Raw genomic sequence first — 8,334 nt, forward strand, 5'->3', positions numbered from 1 at the left:
TCTTGAGCTCAAGGCGAACACTCTACCACTTGAGCCACAGTGCCACTTCTGATATTCGAGTGGTTTATTGGAGATAAGAGTCTAACGGACTTTCCTGCCCGGGCTGGCTTTGAACCGTGATCCTCAGATCTCAGCCTCGTGAGTATTTAGGATTACATGCGTGAGCCACTAGCGCCTGGTTTGCGAATTTGATTTTTCAAAGATTATTTGAAAAAGAATACAGTGGGGGCTGGGAAGATGGCTCAGTGTTAGAGCGCTTGCCTTGCATGCCTGAGGCCCTGGGTTCGATTCCTCAGCACCACATAAGCAAAATGAAAAAAAGCCGGAAGTGGTGCTGTGGCTCAAGTGGTAGAGCTCTAGCCTTGAGCTGAAGAGCTGAGGGACAGCGCCCAGGCCCAGAGTTCAGGCCCCACAACCAGATCCCCACCCCCCCAAAAAAAAAAAAGAAATGTAAAAAAAAAAAAAGAGAAATAATACACTTTCAGGAGATTAAATATTTTGAGAATGACAACATTTTTATACCACAGAATCAAGTTTTACTGAAGTACCAGTGGTTTTTTTAATTGTGAAAATACTGTTCAGAGGGGTTAAAATTACATGGGCAAGGTAATGAGTACATTTCTTATCAAGCATTGTTGCCTCCTCCTTTGTTTCCCCTTCCCATCCCTTGGCATCCTCCCCCTGCCCCCCGACCCGATCCTCCCCCCCTTCCCCCCCCCCCCCCCCCCCCCCCGCCCCCAGCACCAAAGTTGTAAAGTTTGTTTTCGACATGACAACTTGTACATCTCACGGTGTTATTAAGCACTAAGGATCTTCTCAATTCATGTTTTTTTCTGAATTACATTTGACTTCTAAGTCAAGTTTTCCTGGCCTTAATAGACCAATTGTGGATCTATCCTTCCAGGAGCTATTTTGCTGGCCCACTTATGCTGGACTGAAATCTTTCATTAATCATTAGGGGAGGGGTATTAAAAATAATCTTGTGACACTTTGTGATTTTGTTATCTCATATGGGCTGGTCATCTGTAAATTGAAAGTTTGAATTGCAGTACTTTCTCTTAGATTTTGTGATCTCATCCTTCATTTTAAGTTGACTTGAATTTCACTATTGCTTACTGCTAATTCCTGTTTCTCAAGGAATTGGGGCCCTGAAATATTATAGGAAATGAGAAATTGACATGACTCTTCAATTACTTTCTGTTGGCATGTTGCCTGGGCCTAGTTGAGAAGTCTTGACCCTGTTATCTGATGATGCAGGTAACTGGGACATAGGATCCTAGGACCCATACATCTTGCAGAAGAATAATATCTTTTATACATCATATCAGAAAAATTTGGGTATAATCAATAGGAATGCTTCAGAAATATGGAGAAAAACATTGTGGAACCAGTGAGTTAAAACAATAAACAGAGCAGCAGAGTAAAATCCCTTATAGATTAGAGGAAAACAACATTTTTTTCCATGTGAATTCAGAAGAACAAGAACACTTAGAAGGTATCACAGGTTTATAGTGAAGACATTACATTGATACTTTTTACATTCTAGTATGTATTCTAAACCTAATTATTTATATTCCAATTCTCTTTATTGGAATAAATAATTATCAATTTATTTGTCAAATTATCAATTAATTCTACTAAGTTTCACTGTGTGAAATATGAAATCAGCACATATAAATATAAAATATATAACTATATGTAATATAATAAAAAGGGCACATGTTTTGCATTGTTCTGTTGTGGTTAGGGTATCAAAGACAACTCTGTTTTAAAGTATTATTGCATTATCTGTACCTCAGTGTTAGGTAGAGTTAGACCTAAAGCTTTACCATTTGTAGATTTAAAGCCTGGAGGCAAGAGGAAACACTGTGATTAAAACATTACCAATTTAAGGCCTAATAATGAGGAGAAACATGGACTTCTCCTGGAGCTATGGAAATATTTGGTGATAGAAAGGAAGTAGTGTAAGTTCCTGCCTGGTTGGAAGGTACACAGGCCAGACATCAGGAAATCACGCATATGAAGAATTTTTTCACCTTGGCGTTAGCTACTTTTGAAATGGTAGGTATAATAAACACTTAAATTTTGATAAAATACATTCTAGTCTGAACAGTTCTGTCTGAACTGTTCATCTCTCTATGATCCCTTGTAACTAAGATTAGTTTTGTTCTAGTAAGACAAACTATGCTGTCAGGGTAGGATATTCTGGTTGGTATGTTCCTACGTGGAAGAAGGATAAAGGGTAGACATTTGTGCCAGTAAGACCTCATTTGGGAAAATTTCAGCTGCAGAAGTTTAGAAGTAGCTCTTAAGCAAGGCTTACTTTGAATCTATTAGCTCCACAAAGCTAACTCATTCACGTAAATAAGTACTTGAAAAAGTCATCACCTTAGGACCTAGCTATAAGTGCTTCAAAGTATGATCAAATCTAAAATGAAAAAGACTTAAAATTGTCATTGACAAAAAATGCAAATGTGAGCAATCGACCGAACAATATAATTTTTTTCCCACTATACACATTATTTTAGGGAAATAAGATCAATAGTATTGTTAGGAACAATAACGTTTCCTTGCTACAAATAGGCACCCAAGGATATAAGCCTATATAAAGATTGCATCATTAACTACTTAAATTTAGAGGATACTACATGCTTCAGCAGCACGTATACCCAAATTACAACAATACAGAGATTAACATGACACTTGCACAAGGATAATATGAAAATTCGTGAAGTATTCCATATTTTTCATTCTTCAGTTGCAGAAATGAAAAACAGTTATTTAAAAGTTGATTACAAAATTACAAGTGTAACAATATATGCAAGTGTTAGAATTAAACATTAGTTTGACATCAGTGTATTAAATCTTCACCTTAGAAAGGCCTTTACATGGAATAACCTTTACAAAACTTTTGAAATTAGTTAACATTGTCATTTTATCCAAAAAAAATATACTACTATAAGGTTCGATTCCTCAGCACCACATAAGCAAAAAGAAAAAAAAAACGGAAGTGGTGCTGTGGCTCAAGTTGTAGAGCGCTAGCCTTGATCTGAAGAGCTGAGGGACAGCGTCCAGGCCCAGAGTTCAGGCCCACGACTGGACCAAAAAAAAAAAAAAAGAACCTAGAAAAAAAATAATCTTAAATTTTCTATATGAAATACAATCTGAAAGGACACATTTATTAATGAATATATATATTATAAAACAATGTTGAATGTAAAGTATATCTAGGAAAGAATGAAATAGATTATGGATATTATGCAAACACAGAATATAGAATATTTTAAAATATACTTTTTTCAGACAAGAAGCAGAAATATCTTTAGTTTCTGTACTACTCATTTCAACAGATAAGATCAAATTATTTCTGATTAAAAAATCACAAACTGCAGAAATCATTGTAGATGTACACAAACAACTCAAATACATTTGACATCAAAGTCAGGCAATTCACTTGGAAAAATTCCACGGAATTTTTACAGTAAGATATTGCTGTTATTTGAATTCTGAAAATATTTTGTATGGACACAAAGAGTGGACTGGCATTTTGATGTTTAAGAAACGTAACTGATATCTTAGCTATGCTAAATAATGCTGCAATAAACATAGTTGTTTTGGTAGCTTTTGTATGGTCTTGTTTGATGCCCCTAAGTAGATGAATGGATTAAGAAAATAGAATTCTATGGAATGGAATTTTATTCCTCCCTCAGAAAGAATGTCAGTGCCCCATTTGTTAGGAAATGGAAAGACTTGGAAAAAATTATATTGAAGTAAGCCAGGCCCCAAGAAACATAGATCCCATAGTTTCCCTTATTTGTAACTAGTATATGTCTGAGACAAGCAGAAATGGTCAGATAAGTTGATGTTAGGTGAAATGAACCCCAAGATAAGGATTCAAATGTATTTTTTTCTTTCTTGTGATTGTTTCTAACATATTTATAAGATGATTTCTTTGTTGCTTTGTATGTCCCTCTCCCACCGTATAATCCCTGCTTTCATTGTATTTGATGTTGGTATGATTTGTGGAGGGGAAGGGAAAAAACAAATTGTTTAAATAGGGATACAGGTTGACCCATTGCAACAATGAGATGTACAAGACGTCATGTAGAAAAACGAACTTTACGACTTTGGCCGGGGAGGAGGAGTAATGAGGGGGGAGGGGAGTGGGGGGAGATGAGAAGGTATGGGAAGGGGAAATAAAGGAGGAGGCAACAATGCTTGATAAGAAATGTATTCATTACCTTGCCCATGTAATTTTAACCCCTCTGAATGGTGTTTTCACAATAAAATAATAAAACTCAACAAAAAAAAAAAAAGAAAAAAAAAGAGAAAAGAAACAACCAAACCATTACAACTGAATAGAACAATTTGTACAGCCTTCCACAACTTCAAAGAGGTAGTGATACATACTTATCCTTTTGGTAATATCAAAGGCAGTTTCTTCCAAGTTGTTCTTCAGACCTGGTTTGATATAATGGTTCAACAGAAGGCGATCCAGTGTATCTTTGCTATCTATATTCCCAGCAGCAAGATGCAAGGGAGTCAAGAGGCATTTAGTTTGGGCATTGGTATCTGCATCATGATGAAGTAAGAAAGACGCCACACTGGTATTATTTCACGAGTAACCACTGCGCAGGGGTGTCTAGCCATTAACAATTATTGCATGAATATCTGCTGCTTGAGGCACCAACTCATGGACAATATCTAAGTGTCCACTGTAGGCTTCCCGATGAAGAGGGGTATATTCATTGTCATCCCTAGTATTCACATGAGTGGCCTTTATGGAAAGTAGTCACCACACTCTAGTAAGCCGATTATTTTCAGCAGCCCAAAGAAGAAATTTGCTTGGATCCTACTCCATTTTTTTTTCTTGCAATTGATACGATTCCTCACTTTTTCATTTTGTTCCTTATCTTCTTCAGAATTGCCTAACTAGAGACTTTCAGTGCCAGTGAGAATAAGGTGTCCCTGTATTTCCCCAATAGTTTATAATGGTTGAACTTGTGAGAAAAATACAGTGAATTTTCTGCATCTGTTTATTTTCATGATGATTTATTTTCTCTTTTTCCATTTTTATTATTCCAAGTCATTCTAACTGGAAAGTAGGTAATTGATGGAGAGCAGAGGAAAGATGTTCCTCCATATTCAAAGGTACAGACTGAAAATGAAGATCAGTGTTGTTTTTATGTGCAGCTTCTTCTAGGAATGAGAAAATAGAAAGTGGCTCAGTGGTGGAGTGCTTGCCTTGCATGTATGAGCAATGGCAGGTCATGTCCACTCTGCAGCCTTGTCATTCAGACCCACTGTGCAAAGAAAAAGACATAGTACCCCAGCCCTCTGAAGCTTGCCACTTTTTGTGGTATCCTACTTTTTATTCTTCCTGCAAACCCTCAGGGCCTAGGATCCCAGGATCGGCTATGGGTCCAGAGACTGCACCAGAGCCTAGGGTGATGGAAGCTGAGTCAGAGTTGCCACGAACTGAGTTCAAGACGTGTGGTTGGCAAAAGAAAGAATAAAAAAAAATTAATTAATTATTTAACTAAATTAAAAAGAAATAAAGCTCTCTGGTTTGGAATTTCTGCCAGTTTCCTTCCTTAGCCTGGGATTTGAACTCAGGGTCTTGGTAAATCTGTAGCAATGTGAGGGAAGGTGCAGAGTTGCCACTACTTGAGTTCAAACCCTGTGCCAAGCCAAAAATAAAAAAAAAAGTGACTGAGCTCAGCAGGGGGAGTAGTTGTAGAGATGGGAGGGAAGGGATGGTAGGGAGAAAACAAAAGAGGCGGCAACAATGCTCAATAGGAAATGAACTCATTACCTTGCTCATGTAACTGTGATCCCTCTGTACAACATTTTTGCAATAAAAATGTACAAAAAAGAAACAATGTAGTGCTCAGAGCACTTTGGGGATAAGGTAAGGATGTCAAAAGCTGTACAAAATTCTACACTGCTTTTTTAAAATGTTCTGTATAGAACTGAATGAACAAAACTGCTTTCATTTAAAAAATTAAGCCACTGTCTTGGAACTGGGGCCAGTATTTCTGTAATTGCTGTGATTTGATCTCACCTTCCAGGTAACTCTTTTGCACCATGGGTGAAGGTGAATCTTACTGTCTTCGAGGAAAACAAATTCAGGCTAGAGTTCTGAGGGCCCAAATGAACGACCTGCAATGGAAAAAAATATTTGTATACATGTGTAATATATGATATATACTTACATATGCATGTTTATTACATATTATTATTTTTATTATTGATTTTGTATTTTATTTTTTATTTTATTCCTTTATTTATTGTTTATTGTATTTAGTATTATTATACACATAATATTTAGTACATGTTTTACATCTATTATAAAATGATTCACAATAATTTAGGACATTGACTCATTTTCATTTATACTTTATTAAGTGTTGGAACATGATACATAATTAAATGGAAGCATTTGTCACAGTCTTCACATGTTGTAGAGTCTCTCCCACAGATGAGCTTTGTCTTCTTTATCTTTGGACACCTTCCTATTAGGGATTTCTTTAGATGATTTATGATCAGAGGCCTTTTCTTGAGGATAGACAAGTTGAGGGATAAAATTGTAAGGGTGGGGCAAGAAATGTGACTTAGTGGTAAGGAGCTCGCTCAGCATGCATGAATGCCATGGTTTGAATCCTCGGTGCTACATACTCAGAAAAACCCAGAAGCTGTGGAGTGGCTCAAGTGGTAGAGCTCTAGTCTTGAGAAAAAGAAGCTCAGAGAGAGTGCCCAGGCCCTAAGATCAAGCCCCAGGACTTTCAAAAATAATAGGTCAGATGCTGGTGGCTCACACCTGGAAAACTAGCTTCTCAGGAGACTGAGCGCTGAAGACCACAATTCAAAGAAAGGCTAAGCAAGGAAAGCCTGTTAGACTCATCTTCAATGAATCACCAAAAGACACTGTGGCTTAAGTGGTACTGTTTGCTTTGAACTGAAGAGCTCAGGGACAGTGCCCAGGCTTGAGTTCAAGACACACAACTGGAAAAAAGTGAGGGTTAATTAAAGTACTTTTCCTATTTGCTAATTAAGAGAATATTCTCTGGAAAATGAATGCTAATGTATACGAGAATTGGAGTCAGAGCTCAAGGTTCAAGTTTAGTAGATCCATATGCCCAGCCTCTGAGATTCTAGCATTATAACTTTGTGTCCTACAAGGTTCTGAAAGGTCCAATGTTGAAAGGGTTAATATGCTTCCCAAGCCCTTTGTGACTTGTACTTACAATGTCATTACAGTTCTGAACCTAGCAGAGAATTAGTAGCTAACGCCCATCTCCCTAGCTTAGGTCTCAAGATCACAGGGTGAAGCCAGCCAGAGTAGGAAAGTCTATGACACTCTGACTTCCACTTCTGAAAGGTCAGATATTCAAGAGCTTCCTGGGTTTCCCTTGGTGATGAGAAGTTACTTGCACTCTAATTGTTCTTAGAGTTCTCAAGCTATAGAAGCAGGAAAGAAACATTATTGACCCATCCTGGGTTCAAATGTTCTCAGGATCCAAGCCCTAGCCCTGTTAGCAGGAAGAACTCCATTGTAACACTGTATTTGAAGGACAGAAAATAGTTGCAAAAGCCAGGCTAGGTGAGAGACCAAGGCCTGCAGGATTAGGAAGCAGAATGTACACACTCAACAGGAAAGTGAGCTGCAAAACCATTCATTCCGGACACAACCAGCAAAGGGGGTGGGTGGGGCGGGGAGAACTTCAAACATTTGTTAGAGTTACACCAGGGTCAGGCTTTTCTCAGCCTCTTCACACAATGACTGATTAACCTTCCTCCCTCAGGTGAAGGGAGCCTCAAGCTATCTTTTGGTTACCAATAGAGAGCCAGTTTAGTGTGTGAGTGTGTGGGGGGGGGAAGGGGAGGAACAGAGTTGAAAACCCTGATCTCTGGTTTTAAGGAGTGGGTTTTTCACTCTTCATCTGCCAGATTTGAAGGCCCTTCTTCTACCTCGGTGAGTCCATTCTCCTTCCTTCATTCTGCACATCATTAATGCTAATCCCCAGTCCAAGGAGAGGCAAGGCCATTTCTCTTTGCTCTCCAAGCACTTAAGTTAGAACCTGGGTCTTCCCTCTTGGCTCTGGGACCCTCAGCTGCCTGAAAAGTGGGAGAGAGACAGTCTTCCTGCTCTGTGGTTATATGAATGCGATGCTGGTATCCTGGCACACTGCAGAAGGCCTCATGACTGCTAATTGTTCCCTTCTTCCCTCCTGACATCCACGACCAGATTCATCTAGCATTTTTGTATCTATCTATCTATCTATCTATTTATCTATCTATCTATCTATCTATCTATCTATCTATCTATCTATC

The 8,334-nt window shown here is 38.2% G+C and overlaps 1 pseudogene; it reads left to right on the top strand.

Moving 5' to 3' along the window:
• Positions 1-2,648: 2,648 nt before the first annotated feature.
• On the top strand, positions 2,649-2,748 carry LOC122126915 (annotated as a pseudogene).
• The last annotated feature ends 5,586 nt before the right edge of the window (positions 2,749-8,334 follow it).

Source organism: Dipodomys spectabilis, unplaced genomic scaffold (genome assembly GCF_019054845.1).
Source record: "Dipodomys spectabilis isolate Male_0828 unplaced genomic scaffold, ASM1905484v1 ptg000290l, whole genome shotgun sequence".
Classification (NCBI taxonomy): Eukaryota; Metazoa; Chordata; class Mammalia; order Rodentia; family Heteromyidae; genus Dipodomys; species Dipodomys spectabilis.